This window comes from Hipposideros armiger, unplaced genomic scaffold (genome assembly GCF_001890085.2).
Source record: "Hipposideros armiger isolate ML-2016 unplaced genomic scaffold, ASM189008v1 scaffold_151, whole genome shotgun sequence".
Classification (NCBI taxonomy): Eukaryota; Metazoa; Chordata; class Mammalia; order Chiroptera; family Hipposideridae; genus Hipposideros; species Hipposideros armiger.
This window is the reverse complement of record NW_017731501.1, coordinates 2,369,735-2,387,104: the sequence shown is the minus strand read 5'-3', so window position 1 is coordinate 2,387,104 and position 17,370 is coordinate 2,369,735. Positions and strand designations below refer to the sequence as shown.

Here is a 17,370-nt window from a genome sequence, read left to right as displayed (position 1 = left end):
CACCCCATCTCCAATGATGTTGAAACATGAAATGTTAAAAAAGATGAATACAATATTTTTGAAAAATAGTTTTTAAATAACAAAAGTAATAACTATGACAATAATGACTTGAGTTTCTCAAAGTTGCGTTTCCTTACTAAAATCAATACTTAACTTCAATCGTCAGGTCTTTGTTTTATGGCCTCCTAAACGGTTAAAATATGAGAAGTTGCACAGCGCATGCATGAGAAAACTAGAATCAAAAATGAGCAAATACATACAAACCCAAAGCTTAACCTTTTCTTTTTGTTTTCCTTTGGGTGCTTCAGTTTCCCCAGAGAGCCTGAGACATTCACAAATATATTGACAAACAGTGCCTTATCAGGCTAACACTGCTCCTATTTCCCTAAAAATGTACGTTTCTTCAGTTTCCCTCCTTCTATCCCCAAAGCTTGTACATCCCTTTTGTTTCAGAATTATCAGAGTCCTTTCGAAGGCTAGCATTTCACCTCTGTTCTCATCTTTCCTAGGCATTAGCCATCCTCTCCCTTCCCATCTTTAGTCTCCCATTTGCCTCTGTTCCTCAGCCGGCAAAGATACAGACGTCCTTCTCCTTCAATAGGTACAGAAAACCACACACAAACACAAGCCATTCCAAGACCCTGCTTCCGCTTTCAAGCTTTGGTCTCTTCTTTCTTCTTCCTTTTTCAAGAGGGGTCCATAAGCCTTGCCTACTTCCCCCTCCTTCATTTTCCTCTCAGACCACTGCAGCATGGCTGCTATACAACCCCACTCAACCTCACGAGTCTCTCAGGTTTTCCTGCCACATGCTTCCATCGCTAGGTTTTATAGTGACGTTACTCTTGAGAAAAACTGCGACTCAATTCCACAGGATGGCCATGTTGCTGGCACCTCTCGGACTGACCATTAGCAACTGGACCAGAATATGCTCTTTCTGAAGCCATTGGCCGTCCAGTAAGCAAGAAGCCTCAGACAGCTGGTGTGCTGCTCGAGTGAGGGATTTGCGATGTTTAGGAAGGCATGAAGGAGGTGGCTGCATCATGCTGAGGTGGTGAGGCCAAGGAAAATATCAGCTGTGTGTGGAACGAGGTTTAAGCTCTATGTCATAGTAGGTGATAACTAATGCCATTGGTGTCACTTATAAATAGTTGAGAACCAATCAGTAAAGAAAAAGAACCTTTATAATTAGTTTCTTGAGGACTAAGGACTAGAATCCATCTGCACTAATTCTACAAGCCCAAAGGTCCGCCATGTCACAATGCAGTCTAGTTTAAATCAACAAATCCAGGAAAACAGGAGTTATTCAGTCACAGCTTTATCTAAAGTAGTTGTTGCACAAAGTATTCACTAACCTGTATAAATGCTTTGGATTACTATTTACCCGTAATAAAAATTTTCATCTTATATCCCACATATCAGTGAAATCATATGGTTCTTGACTTTTTCTGTCTGACTTATTTCGCTTAGCATAATAATCTCAAGAGCCTTCCATATTGTTGCAAATGGCATTATTTCATCTTTTCTTATGGCAGAGTAGTATTCCATTGTGTATATATGCCATATTTTCTTTATCCAGTCATCTAACTTTACTAACAATTGTCATCCCGATAAACTTTAATTTAAAAAAATTTTTTTTTCATGTCATAATGCAACAGTTTTTCCTCTATTTTTTTATTATTCAATTATTCTTCAACTTCCTGTTTGAATGGATGAATACACAGCACACTGGGAATAATTCAAAGCACCAAACTAAGTCGTCAGACGTTTATAACCAGACAATTGAGTCGACAGGGCATACCTTGCCTCTTAGCACAGAGAGCCACCGTGTTAAGTTGACCTGCTTTTAGCTGCACAAGTGGTAGGATTTCTAGTAGCTTCTCCTTTTGCAAGATTCACTAGCATTCTACAGTGGTATGCTATACATAAAACCATCAATTTTTATGCCAGAATGTATCATCTTAATGAGAATAAAAAGCTTCTATGTGCACATACTGCCAATACATTTCCAAAGGCCCCACTTTTAACAAGTAGAATAGGCAAATTATTAGACAAAAGATCATAAATGACTTGCGCTGGGGAAAAACATCTTTTAAAATATCTAGCTCAACATTCTGCTTGCAAGGTTCTGCAAATACTGCCTACGTATGAGTGTGCATGGGTGTCTGTATAGCTTTTCCATGGTCATGTAGTAACTACAACATTCTTTGCTAGCAAAGCAAGAACTAGGTCTGCATTTCCGCCATCTCGATGCAAAGCCTCAAGAGCTTCCTGCATGGAGAATCTCACCAGTGTCTGCAGTAGGGAAAATTAATGGCAGGAGCTTGCAGGGCCCTGATGACAGATGGCCTTGCAGCTTCAGGTCTGCATTTTCTCTGGTTTCAGGCCTGGCTGTCAGGGGGTTCTCTGGGCCCTGACCCAAGTCCTAAACCAAGATGGAACTGGGTGGCAAGCAACTATGTCGTCTGCTCAGAGGCCTGATTGGGTGCATCTTCCTCACCTGATAAGAGCAGGGGGGAATTTCTGCACCTCAGGGGCAGTGTAGCACATTAGATGTTTTCAACTGGAACTAGAACGGCAGTACTGCTCTCATTTATTAATTTCCTTGACATGGAGCTCTGTTTCCTACCAACTGACATGCCATCGCCTAGACTCCTTAAGTTAACATTTTCTGCATCTTCTATCTAGCACCAGGTTAAGGGCCTGTCAATTTTAATATATATATTATATTAATATATATATATTTTTAAAGTAATTTTTAATTAACATCTTGCATTACCATGGAACACTGGTTACAACTGATGAACCAATATTGATACATTATTATTAACAAACTCCCGTCATCTATGTTGGGGTTCCCTTTTTGTATATTACAGTTCTATGGGTTTTGCCAAATGCATGTCATGTATCACAATCACAGTATCACAGAAGTTTCACTGCCCTAAAAATTCCACATTCTACTTACTCATTTCCCCCACCCTCACCTCCCCACACACCCAAAAAACCCCTGGCAACCACTGATCTTTTTATTGTCTCTATAGTTTTGCCTTTTCAGAATGTCATATAGTTGGAATCAGACAGAATTTAACTTTTTCAGACTGGTTTCTTTCCCTTAGCAATATGCATTAAGGTTCCTCCATGTCTTTTTGTGGCTTGATAGATCTTTTCATCACTGAAAAATATTCCATTGTATGGAAATACCGTGGTTTGTCTATCCATTCACCTACTGGTGGACATCTTGGTTATTTCCAATTTTGGGTAATTATGAATAAAGCTGCTAAAACATCCATGTGCAGGTTTTCATATGGACCTGCCTGTTAATTTTTCAGTCTTCATCAATAGGTGCAGTCTGATGACAGCAGATTTGTGGATACTATTCATTCTGGGAAACCATAAGATATTCACTTTGGGCCCATTTTTCTCAAAGCTCCTTAATACCTGTTTGATTCTCAGCTACCATTTCTGATGGGCAGATAATTCTGCAATGTATTTTCTGCAACTTGGTTATTACTAATGACCAAACGTTTATCAAGTTCCTTAAAGATTGCTGTTATAGATAAGTGAGTTTCCTCTGTTGACTCTACAGAGGGTTGACATCTGCCATAGAGACTTTAAGAGAGGAAGCAATGCCCATCCAGTAAATGTGGCAATTCCTTATTTGTCCCAGACATGTCAACACTACTTCCCAGGACTATAAGTCCCCAGTGGAAATAAAATTACTTAAAATTTCAGACGAATAGTTATATTTTTATGTTTCTATTTCCATAAAGAGGTTACCTAAATTGAGATCAGATGCACTAATGTTCTTGACATTGACATTCTGATATCTACTTCCACAGCCAAAGGAAGAATATTTTTCTCTGTATCTGAAATGTCTACATTCTGATGTAGCCTGTCTCCTTTCATCTCAGCTTCTAAATCATCAGATGGTTATTGGTTCCGTTGCCTGTTTCCAGGAAGCTCATGATCAGTCCCCTGTGTTACAAAGATGCTCTCAGTCACAGGGAGCATTCCGTTGTTCATCTCATGTTGATCTCCTAGTTCTTTGTGTTGCTTCAGCCATGCACTTGACTCTGATTCTGACGTTTTAGATGCCAGCCCTCTTCACTTAGAAACATCTGTGGTTAATGCATCATGGTGCTTGCTGACCGAAAAACTAGCTTCTTTTCTTGTGTGGGGATGGAATTTGAGACCCTGAGAGTGTTTTTCAGGAGGCAATTTATTTAGAGTATCTGAAACAGCTGCCTTTTCTGATGAATTCTGCAGAGGCATAGCTGGACTCCAGTGTGACAGAATACTGTGCTGAGGAATTACGCATACAACCAGAAAGCTCCTGTGGAGGAAAAAGAATGTTCTTTTTTCCCTCCATTTTTAGTTTCTTCATTTGAAAATCAACATTGTGAGTATATACCCAAAAGAATTGAAAGCGAGGGCTCGTAGAGATATTTGCACACCCATGTTCATAGCAGCATTATTCATAATTGCCAAAAGCAGCAGCAGCAGCTCATATTCATCAATGAATGAATGGATGAACAAAATATGGTATATACTCGTACATACAGTGAAATAATATTCAGACTTAAAAAGAAAGGAAATTCTGACACATGCTACAACATGGATGAACCTTGAAGACATTATACTAAGTGAAATAAGTCAGTCACAAAAGAACATACTGTTTGATTCTACTAATATAAGGTACCTAAAGTAGTCAAATGCATAGAGACAAGAAGCAGAATGGTGGTTGCCAGGAGCAGAGTGGGGGAGAAGTAAAAGGGTAGTTATTATTGAATAGGTACAGTTTCAGCTTTGTAAGATGATAAAAGTTCTGGATTTGGATGGTGGTGATGGTTGCACAGCAATCTGAATGTACTTAATGCCACTGACCTGTACACTTCAAGTGGTTAAAATAGTAAGTTTTATGTTATGTGTATCTTACTACAATTTTTAAAAACTCAATATTGCAGTTAATGCAATAATGCTACACAACTAGCACCTTCATCTTAGGTGACTCTAAGTCCTGGTTTGCTGGGGCAGTCCCCATTTCTGCTTCTTTTCCCAGGCAATCATTAGTAGGGTCCTTCTCACTCTCAAAGTGTCCCAGATTGAACAATAAGTCACATGGTCACCCTAGATGTATTCCATAATTGCAAAAATCATTGCATTGCCATCTGCATTTGCAAATGTCTTAACGTTCAGAATGTGCCTGCATTTTCTCAAATTACTCTAATTATAAACTCAGTGTCATATAGAATGTTATGAGTCAGATTTTTTTTTTTAACTTAAAACAACATGCCTTTATTAGCTCACAATTCTGTAGGTCAGAAATTTGGCTGGGGTTTCTGCTTAGGGTATGACAAGGCTTAAACCAAGACATCGCCCAGGCTGAGCTGTCATTTAGAAGCTCTGAGGGAAAATGTGCTTCCAAACCTTCATTCTTGGAACTGAATTCAATTTCTTGTGGCCATAAAATTGAAGTCCCTCAGTCGGATTGAGGTCCCCCTGTCCTTGCTGCCACCCTTAACATTTTTTAAAGATTACTGATTCCTTTCTGAACATTGACTTAAAGCAGTCCTCTTTTCTGACAAACTCATTATTCCTTTAAACACAAACCCTCTGGCTTTCGACAAGCTCACAAGCAACTATTTCTTTGGAATAAAAGGAACAGATAAAAGACATAGTCTTAGTTACCAATTTTAGCTTCTCTTAGCTGCCTTTTTGTCATTGCCTAAAATATCAGATGTACCTTGAAGTCAGAAATATGTTTATGTTTCAACTAACTCCACCTTTTACCTCACCGTGGAAGAACACACCACTGTTGCTGAAAAAGCCATTGTTCTCCATACTCATGATGAAAGCCCCATGCTACCATAACCTTTTACTGCTACATCCCCAGACTATCAGCCTCTTAAGGGCAGAGCCATATATATCTTTAGCACCTTGGCACCATCCCAGTACAACGGAGGTTGTTAATATCCACTTCTTGAGTCGGTGATATGAACAAATCATTCAATGATGTTCAAATACTAGTCTTGCTTGGTTCTCCTCAAATTTTGCTTTCAAAAATTATACCAAACACTCATCCTGTCTCTACCTACCTCCTCACTTCAACTTGACATATCAATGATCTAACCAGGGAGCAATTTCAGATGTTCTTCTAGTTCATAATACTAGAGATTCTTCCGTTGGCTTGTCGGAAAAGTCATGACACATTTTTGCAACGAAAAACATATGTCATGACTTTTCTGACAACCCAATAATTCATAATACACTTGGCAAATCAAAAGATCATTTTGATTTTCAATCCATAAAAGGAGCTGGGTCCTACAACTTAATCTTCCACTAAGTTCCATATAGCTGCACACAAGAATTCATCACTCTTATGATCCAAGAAGAAAGTCCAGGTTTTTCTCCTGAATGTTTATTTGAATATGAGTGAAAGAGAAAACTGGGCCAGGAAGGGGAGAGAAGCTGGAATTAGAGAGGTCATTAGTATGTTAGTATAACATAGAAAGATTAACACTACTTATTTTCCCTTACAATTAATCAAATAATACAATGCTAGATTCAAGCAGTTTCCCCCTAAGAATACACTATATAGGTGGGTTTTAGGGGGCTCAAGTTAGAAAACAGTAGATTTGTCTTGAGGCTGCATTTACAGAGCAAGAGGACTGTTTTTAATTTGATGTGTTTATTTTTGGTGGCTAAACTCTTAGTGTCACCACTGGACCCAAAAGAACATACTCATATTATAGTGTTTACCCACTATTAATGTGTTAATTAAATTAAATGTATTAAATGTAATTCTGCATTTAAATGCTTTCATTACCTACCAAAGAAGATATTTGAATGAATCTTATCTTTGGAGATATAAAAATCAATTAAAAAAAATATATATATATGTAAAAGACTGACAAATTCACTTAGTAAGTCCATTTGTTTCAGCTGCTCTTCTCTTATTTTCCAGCTCTAAATATCAGGGACAAATATAAAATGATTTCATTCAATAATCAAGACTAATTTCTAGATGTGCTAATGTAATTTCTGCGTGCAAATAAACGATAATTGATTACTTAGCAACAGTAGAGATTCAATCATGTCTACTTCAATAGTTTGCAAAAACAGAATCTGACCAGCGCCAGAGTATAAAATAAGTGATTAGAGTGAATTCAAACATGCTCCTAATTTAATCTCGAATTAACAGGTCATTTCTATCTATAATCCTTTTAAAAAGCACCTTGAAAATATAGAACAAAAAAGACTTGGTAGAAACACAGATGCATAGATAATTCATCAAATGAAAGAACTAGTCTACCAGGGGTTATTATTTTTCTGATCAGACTCTGCTGAGCTCTTCTTTTGTATTGCAATTCATCAAACAGGTAGGCTATCTGGAAGTCTGGTGGGGAGGACTTTTTAAAAATTCACTTTCCTGCTATTTTACCTTGATTATTAAGCTGATATGAAGGAATATTTCACATTCAAATAGAACAATATGCAGAGGCAGGCACTTGGTAATTTTTAGTTATTTATTTGCTTGATGCCTTTTCCAGCAATTTCAACTGTAATGACTATAATATTTATTTGAAATGGAAATTGGTTAGCAACTGGATCTTTTTTTGATTCTTACAATATATCATCTACCTCTTTGAATGCAATATTCTAGCTTAGTCTCTAGTTAAGTGCTAGACATGATGGGGTATCACTTAACATTCATTCCAGTCCCCTTAAACTATGCATTCCTTGAGCTCTGAAGCTGGAAAGCTATAAACTACATTTCTCAGACTCCCTTGCAGCTAGGATTCTGGGCACAGATTAGATTCTACCAGTGAAGTGACGTGGATGAGAAGTGAGGTGGTGGGTATCTAAGGAAGATGTTTGCTAGCTTGTTTTTGTTATTGGTAGCAGTGTTCAGTCATTAGCTTCCTTGGAGGAAGAGGCACTTTGCAGCAGCTCCTCTGATCACTGGAACACAGCTCAAACAGTGTGCTCTTGATGTCAGCAGCTCCGGTGATAGCTCTGATTCCCATCTTCCATACTGTGGTAAATGATGGCGGCAACCCTGGAGGCTGGATCAACATCCTGTCTGTGCATCATCCCTTGAGCTCAGCCTAGGTCCTCTCCTCTTCTTTAGGTTGCAACCTTCCCTTCCAACCTTCTTGTGAGCACCTAATTTCCCTATTAAGCCCCTTCCTGCTTAAAGTAGCTGGATAGTTTCTGTTATCAACAACCTAACTGACACAAGAAAGCGAAGGGAGAGATGAGAGTATTCAATGCACAAAACAGCAGGTAATTCCTGGGGAGAACCTCAAAAGGCCCTATTATCCAGAACTGCCCCAAACCGGGCCAACACTCTTTAGGGCCTGGGGTTGAGGCCAAAGCATAATTATAAAGGTTGAAAAGTAATCATGGGGACCCCTGGAGAGAAAGAGAAAAAAAATACATCAAAGAAAAAAAATGACAAAGAGGGGAGAAAGAAAGGAAAAAGAAGGGAAGTGAGAAGGGAACAGGGAATAACGAAGTGAATAAAACCACACATATGGTGAACAAGATCATACACCAAACTCCTCACATGACCTTGCCTGGATGTTCCCAGAGAGCAATCCACCAAGGTGATCTCTGCCCTGCAGGGCCTATGTCATAGCTTCACAGAGCTGGGCTCAGGGGTTCTCAACTACAGACTTGGGAAGTGAATCAGTCCCTATGGCTCTGGAATAGACACACTGAGTCAAACTGGATAAATATACTTACTTTGTGTATTTCCAGCTATGCTATAGATAGTATATATATATATATATATATATATATATATATATACATATATATATATATACATACATATATATATGTATGTATATGTATATGTATATATGTGTATATATGTATATGTGTACATAAATATATATATATAATATGTATTTAAATAAAAATGTCAGGTTAAAAAAAAGGAAATTAATCCAAATGGTTTTAAATTCAGGCAATTAGTAATGCAAAGAGCTGACAAACTAGTCAATTATGGTAAATACTGGTTTAAGTTCTGATCAGCTAAAAAACATGATTATAAATATCCTTTTTATAATTCAATAGAGTAGTCTGACAAAAAGCCCAAGGTAAGATGTTCACACAAAGGAATTAAGAGTTCAACTGACACTACAATCCTTAACATAAAATAAAAGAACATGTGTGTCACAGCCCAGGCCTACTGCTCCAGCCCCATGCACACACTGCTCCCTTCTTCAAAATACTGTTCTCTCCACAGGCCTCCCCATCAGCACACACGCTCAGCATATGCAGAGTCTACAGGTGCTGTTCACTTGGCATTAAATGCTTTTCCTTCCCCAAGGATCTAACATCACAACCTCAAGCATTCCTCACCTCCCTCCCCATCGGTCAAATTCCCCGTTTCTCCCTGTGACATTTTCCTGCATAATACATAGTACAGTTATAATTATAGGCTCACCTATGTATTACTAGCAGACCTGTGTTTCATGCGGAGTCAGGTCTGTTTGTCTTGCTATTGCATCCCGAAGGCTTAGTATGGTGCCTTGGGTGCCTTGGCAATGCTGAATGATTGAAAAACGCAATGAATATTATTGCTGCTTCATCTCCAAAGACCAAATACTCAATTTCTAAATAACAATGGATGCTCTCTACCTTTTCTAACTGTCTATGGGAAAATGAGGCATTATTAGCATTTTATGAGGGCCAGACTTCTCACGGCATTAACAGAAACTAGTTAATTAAATGTTTAAATTCGAATTTAGAATTTCGATTGGTCATCTCCTCCCTCCCCCTACTATCTCATCATTAATTCCAAAGACACCACAGGTAGCTTCTTTAACCAAAAGCCTTTCTAAGGTGGAGGGGATGCAAGTTTAACAGTGTGAGCCTCTAATTCCCAAAGGACACTGACAACTAAGAGTCCAGTGTGTATACTATGCTGTACACTATAGGAGCATAATAAATATACCAGGACAGGGGAATGACCCATTTAGCGTCAATTATGCAGCAACCTCTGAAGTCCCCTTGAGATAATAATACTTAAGTCGAGAAGTTTCTCCTTCTTACAAGACTGCTTATAATGTGCCGACAGCGTAGTCAGCATTTTATACCAATTTTTCCATTTGCTCCTCACAACCACCTTAGGAAGTATCATTCTCCCCATTTCATGGACTAGAAAATGGCTCAGAGTTGGGATTCACTCCAGGCGATGGAGTACAAACTCTAAATTCCTTCTCTCACATGATCAGACACTTCTCTGGGTGGGAAGTAAGCACCCAAAGTGAATGATGTCAAGTCATTTCGAAGACCTGTTAGCCAGAGGTCTAGGCTATGTTTTCTCTTATGACACCAAGAGAAGAGAATCACAAAAGCTGAAAGACAGTCAACTGGTCATTTAGCACCTCTATACTTTCAGCTCTACCAGGGACAAAACTATGCTAGAATCAGGCTCGACATTTCGTTCCTTCAGTCTGTCCTTAAATAATTCCCCAGTATCTTCATACTTTCATGCCACTCTTCTCAGAACACTTCCTAATTTACGAGTAAAAACACAAGCCTGCGCAAACAAACAAGTGTGGACAGCCTCATCTCAACAATGCATTATACCAAGGGCTAAATTACAATGAGTGCTTCACTCAATTCCTATTTAAAACGCAGTTTGGAATAGCAAATGCAGTAAACACAGGATTTAGTTGCATTTTTTCTCAACATTAAGATCCTGTATATTGCCAAGCTTGCCCTGCACTTTGTCTCTTCTTCAAAGCAGTGATAGAGTCCTCATCATAATGTGTTTCAGATTTTGGAAACTAGCTCTCTAAAAGGTGCAGATGAATTCTTTACAAGTGAAATACATAAGTATTCACATATCCACCTATCAGAAATACTCTAAATATTAATACCTTTACAGTCCTGTTAATCCCCAGTAAGGTTTGGCTTTAGGTGATATACATAATCAGACATTTAAGATTGATTGGGACAGCTTTCCTGCCCCTCCATTTTAAAGCAGAGTTAACCATGCAGACAGCATTTTCAATTTCACATCCCTCCGACAAGTGAAATTTTATTAAAACCTTTGAACTGCCTTGGTGCTTTAGCTATGCTAAGACACACACACAAGAGGACAAATTATTTCCAAAGAACATCATTACAGTAATTGAATCTTTCTAGAAATAGAATTTCTTTTGAATTAAGAGAAGAGTCTATAGAGAGTACTCTTCTCAAATCTGACCAAATGCATTCATAAAGCAGCAGCTCTCTGGAGCAGTTTCGTTAGTGAAGAGATACTTTCCAACTTGCCAACGTCTCCTTTAGAGGAAGTTATGCGTAATCCATGGCCATGTGGGTGTTGCTTTCATTCTTCTCAAGTAATTCTCCCCCGTGAGCTACTCTAAAGCCTCCCTCACCAAGGCAGAGTCCTTTACACTGCATTGTAAACCAGGTGTCAAGGGCAGAAAAACCTACAATTCTCCCTTCTTTAACTTCAAAAGAAATTAACCATTTATTAGCCAGCAACGTTCAAGGATTCAATAGGCTCATTAGCCACCTGGATAATAGTACTTTTAAGCCGCTGAAACGAGGGGTTAAATGTCAATCGTTACCTGTAATATTGCCAATAACCTTAACTTCAAAACGAAACAGATGTATTCTGGCCCTTTGCCCACACAAAATGTCCCATGAACATTTAAATGCATGCATACCGACTGATATATACATCTTGGTGCGTTGATGTTCACAACCTTACCCCCTTCCTACATACAGCATGGTATGCGTATAACATTTATCACAAAGAACCCAGATAATATTAAAAACAAAAAACCAACCCCATACAGATAGCAAACATTATACAAATCCTATCATCCCATTTTCATATTCCTTCTTAAACTGTATTTTTGTCATACGCTTTGACTATTTCAGTAAGTTCTTTCATATCAACTAAACAAATATTCTGACAAACTTCTGGCTTCAAGTTATCTTAGTTCACGCCTCCTGCTAGTTAAAAATCCATTCCCAAACGATAGCTTCTAAAGGCAAAGATATTTGTATATGTACTCCATGAAAACACAAATTCATTTTCACCTTTAAGACGCTAAACACGTCCTCAGCAGCTCGCAGTTCTGATTTATCCGGTATACACTGAAGCACATTCTGCAGTCCCCTTACTGCATGGCCGGCTCGCCTGTTTTGATCACATCTAAGTTTTCAAGGTAAACAGGTTACCCTCGGTGACTGGAACGACAGAGGAAACACAGAAACTCACCCAGGCGGTCAGACCCCAGTTGCAGGCACGCGCGCTCGCAAAGCGACCTGTCGCGCCCTCTCCTCCCTGTCCTCGGAGGGAGGGCAGGCGCAGAGCCCGCAGAACTAGGCTGTGTAAGAGGCTTCCCGCCACTCCCCTCTGCAGACCATTGTTAGAGCCACGGTCATTGCGCTTTCTGCACGGTATGGGGGCGGGAAGCTCCACCAAACTGAATAGTTGCAATGCTCTCCCGGATCCGGGGAGAAAAAAAAAACTGCTTTTGCATCAGAGTCGAGGGCTGTACCAGGTGTAACTTCCACCCCTTGACCTATTTTAGAGTGTGAGCATGAAAGCAATAGGAAAAAAATAGACGGAGAGCGCGCGCTGGGGGGTGGGTGGGGGGCGGGGAGCCGGGAGCCGGGGACGCGCGTGCCCGAGTGGGAGCGAGCGTGTCCGGGTTTCCAAAGAGAAGTTACAGCCAGGCCCCCGGAAGCCCCCGGAGGCCTCTCTGGCCACCGCTCTGCAAGCTCCTCCTCCCGCCGGGGCCCGATCCGGCTTCGCCCGCCCTTCTCAGGGCACACCCCGCGCTAGAAGCGTTGCTCTTGGGGCTCAGGGGCCTTCGGGTGGCCGCCGCGAGAGCAGCCAGGCGACCGCCCACAGCCCAGGGAACGCGGTTCTCTGCCCCCCATTTCCATCCCCGCCTCCCCGACCCGCCCTCACCTCTCCGGAGGCGGCACAAGGGCTCGGGCAGTCCGGGAATCTAGGCCCGCAGCGCCTTCGGGCCAGGAGGGCGGACCGCCTCGGAGGGGTTGCGGGCTTGGAGCGGTGGGCATGGAGCGGAATCCCGGGGAGTGTCGCCTCCCTGCTTAGTCAGCTAGAACGCCCCGCCCAAACATGCCCGGGAAGTGAGGCTCTGCCGCGGGATGGGGTGACCTTCCTGCCTCCTCCTGGCGCGCATCTGTCTGTACCTCCCGGCGTGGCCGGTCCTACGTCAAGGCGAGTACACCTGGCCCGCCCGGAGTGCAGCAACGTAGTACCTGGGGTAACAACAACGTGACGCTTTAGCGCGTCTTTCCCCATTTGATCCTTGCAACCACCTACTTCAATGTCCCCATTAGGTATACGGGATAACCGAACATCAAAGCGGTTAACTCCAAGGTGCCACTACTTACCTTAGACTCTCCAGATCTTTCCACTAAAAAAGGATGCTTAAATCTGTTAAGAGTTTTGCAAAACTAGCCCCATCAAGGTATCCTCTATAACGAGGGATGGAACTTAGGTTAGAAGGTTCTACCTAAAATTGGAAACGGAATCTCTACCCCCTCCCCTCCTCACCCCACACACACTACTTCTGTAACAGTAGGGTTAACTAATTTCTACCAGGTCCTTAGCATGATAATCTTCAACCTCTATTATTAAACAGCTCAATAATCATCAGGGACCTGTGTACTTTAAAAGATGTTTGTCCCCAATATTGAAAAATTAGCATATTTTGTAACTGCTCTACTGCCCTATGTGTGAGAGGTTGATGCTCCTGACTCCATGGCGGGGTAGGAAGACTTCATGTTGAGTTGTTTGTTGTGGGGACCCAACTACAACTGTATATATAGACATAGACACTGGTATATGTGAGGTGTACAAAGAGCGGGTGGAGATAGCGTATATAGTTTGTGATTGGGAAATAATTTTCTAGTGCCACAGTATATTGGTATAGGGGAAGAACCTTTGTTTGGGTATCTTTACCTATAACCAGGATAATTAAATTGACATTTCTTTTTTCTATAAACGTCACCTTTTTGCATTTAAAAAGAAAAACAAATAATCATGAACCTGGTTTTATACGTTCTTCTGGAGCTGAATGCCAGCCCAAAGAAGCAGCACTGCTCATTTTTGTTTCCATTCAACGGAGCTACAACTACCCTTATGTCCTTGGATGCAGGATACACGCTGGATACTGTGATGGTCCTTGCCCTCTTCTAACAGTGCAAAAGCACACCTAACTAAGTGTAGCATAGTACCTGGTACGTAGTAGGTGCCTAATAAATACTTGTCAAGTCAATGGGAACTCAACAGAATGTAATAAATATGAAAGTAGCTTGGTTTAAATTCTGCAGGAAAACATGAGGGAAATCAGTTATAGAGCAAATGACCAAGGAAGGCATCCTGGAGGTGGTGACAGGTGCCGGATTTTGATATGGAGAACTGGCTAATGATTGGAAGTGGGAAAGTATGTTTTCTATGCTTTCCGGTTATGCAGAAGCAAAGGCTCTTAACGTTTCATAGGTAATAGGCCCATGTGAGAATCTGATAGGAGCTTTGTTAACTCTCCTATATAAAAACCAAATTTAAAGATATGTGCATACATTTTCTGGGATTTCTTGGACTTGCTAAAGCAGATCTGTGGTATCCACAGAGGTCTATGAGCTTGAATTAACATTTCTTTGTTCAGAGGCAGGGAAAAAATAAAGAGATTATTCTCTTTGAGGCAATAATAAGAATGCCATGGCCCCTAACAATTTGGGTAAGGGCTGAGCAAATAGAAAGAAAAGTGTGTTATAAAGAAAATTTGTACACTTGGAAGCATAGCATTTTTTCTTCAAAGCTGGGCCTTTAACATTTATGTTCTTTTTGTACATGAGAATTTCACTTTCTCAGCAAAAGGGGGGAAGACAGATAAAGTATGCCTGTCAAGCATTGTCAGTTGCTGATGCAAAGTGGGTGTATGGGGGGGGGGTATTGTATTATTATCTCCTTATTTGTGATCTTTGACAATTTTCATGAAAAAAAATTTTTAATAATTTTTACTTTCAGGTAAACATAACCAATCTTATGACCTCTCTTAACTTACCTTGTTAGAATGGAAATTTTGTATTGAAAAAAGGAAACACTATAAGTATGGCTCACATAAGATTATTATTAATATGTAGAGTCTATATAGAAACAGTAGATTTTCTCTTGTAGTTAATTATGAAGTGTGTTAGCGATGGTCTCAATAGAAATTAGACCACTGAACATTGAACAAGTGTTTTGTTTATTTCTAAACTTGCACTTGACTTCATTTTATATTGCTTAGTTAAGTGCCTTTATTATTATATTTCTATATTATATAATATACTATGTATTATGTATTATTATGCAATGATGTATAATATATAATGTAGAAATAGATCATTTTACATTACATTATTATATAAGATTATTATGTCACTTAATCGACTCAGTGCCTTTATTGGTTAACTCTGGATCTTGCATATACCTCTTGAGCAGATGGCAGGCCATGGTTCTCTGGGTACTTGTCCTGCTCCCTTCTGAGAAACACAGCAACAGTAGTCCCTTACACACAGGGGCCATACTTCCCATCATGTGCATAACTCAACCAAAGATTTGTTCCCATCCAAAAGAGCTGTCTGGTTTGTCCTGTGGCCTACAAGTCAGCAGCTGGAAGAATGCTGCCAGATACACATGTACTGTATTGGATAGAGATGATGAGACCCAGTCAGACCTTTTCCCAAGTGTCTTACGGGCAAGGCCTGGGTTTGAACCCAGGCAGTGAGTGCTCCAGAGCCTGAGTTCTTTCTTTTTTTTTTTCCTTTTTTTTGAGCCTGAGATCTTACCCACTCTGTTAACTGCCTCAGCAGAAGTAAAGACAGAGTTAAACTGAGCCACATGCATGACTGAGTCATACGGTAGGAGTGATGGATACCCTGACGACTGAGCTCATTTTACCATATTACCTGTGTTTCCTTGTTGATCTTCCAGCATCTTCTGAGTTGCTTATGGCCATGGAGACTATTCCTTGTTCTTCCTTACTTCCTTGTGTAGTATAATAAAGTAAATTCAACGTAGATAACCTGTTTCTCCTCCTTATAACCTGAATGAACACAACCATATGATAACATACTGATTACCTATAACACCACCATGGCAGGAGTAGAGCTGTGACTATCCTTTCCATAGCTCTATCCTTGTAGTGGTCTTCTTTCCTTTTAATAAAACAGAAGAGATACCTTCTTTTTAGAGATGTTACCTGAAAACAAATTTTTAAAAATCAACTCACATTTTCCAATTGACTTTTTTATAAAAAAAATCTTTTTCCACAAAAATAGCATTTTTTTCCTCACACATTATGAAAATTATATCTAGAATTTAGCAGCTATTATTTTTAACCATTTATTTAATGGAAATATGGAAGAAAAATATAATCAGTTAAATACTAAAAAATTATTACATGTCCGTTCTGCTTGAGGTCTATTACTAGCTGTCCTTTGCTTATTAAATGCCACAAATCCCATAGAATACGAGTGAGCGCCCCTGACAGTCTGGCCCCAACCTACCTTATCTCTATGGGCCCAAGGAAAATCATAACATTTCTCCAGTTTGTGCAGCCCTAAACTCCACACCTCTAATTTCTTAAATCATGGCATTTAAGTAGAAATTCATGGATGTTATTTTTCTAGAGCTTTGACCATTTATTTATTTTATCCTTATTGCCTATCATAGTTCTTGGCACTTAGTGCTCAATGCTTACATTTGAATTTGTGTATTTGCATGTATTACTATAAGCCTCAAAATGTGCTGCATGATGCTTATAGAATGATTTCCTTTGTTTCAACTTTGACCATCTACTATATAAAGCCCTTGTCTAAGTACTGACTATTTAACTACTTTGGGTGCTTATCTATTCTTACTATAATGGAGGCTTTAAAAAATATTGCTGTGCTTTTATCCACATTTCTCCTTTCAAAGTCATTCTATATTTTTGAGTGATTTTTAACTAGTTTAGCATGATAATATCTTGGTGCATTTATTGATTCATTCATTTATTTATTCAACAAGTATTCATTGAACATATATTATGTGCCAGGCACTGAGCTAGGAAAACAGTAGTGAACAAAACACATGTACCCTTATGGAACTTATGGTCTAGTGGGATGACAGACATTAATCAAATAATCACAAGTATCACAAATAAAATGTGCAATTTAAAAATGAACCAAGTATCTGCAAAGAAAGTTACAGAATGTCATGAGAGTTCACGTGTCTCTCCTACAGGGGACACAGGTGTAGGATTCATCTCTGTGCCCTCAGACCTAGCTAAGAGCTGTGCATATGGAAGTGTTAAATAAGTTTTTGTTCAA

General features: G+C 39.7%; 1 protein-coding gene across 4 annotated transcripts in view; it reads right to left on the bottom strand.

Moving 5' to 3' along the window:
- Positions 1 to 13,419, bottom strand: part of TRMT9B (tRNA methyltransferase 9B (putative)) — a 47,302-nt gene extending 33,883 nt beyond the window's left edge. Inside the window, exons 1-2 of one of the 4 annotated variants that reach the window (XM_019651015.1) lie at positions 13,405 to 13,419; positions 12,073 to 12,222 (exon numbers count right to left, since the gene is read on the bottom strand). The gene's annotated coding sequence lies outside the window, so the exon portion shown is untranslated. Of the gene's footprint in view, positions 1 to 12,072; positions 12,679 to 12,952; positions 13,223 to 13,404 lie in introns of those variants that run through there. The other 3 variants (XM_019651014.1, XM_019651013.1, XM_019651016.1) reach the window with 3 other exon arrangements.
- Between the last annotated feature and the right edge of the window lie 3,951 nt (positions 13,420 to 17,370).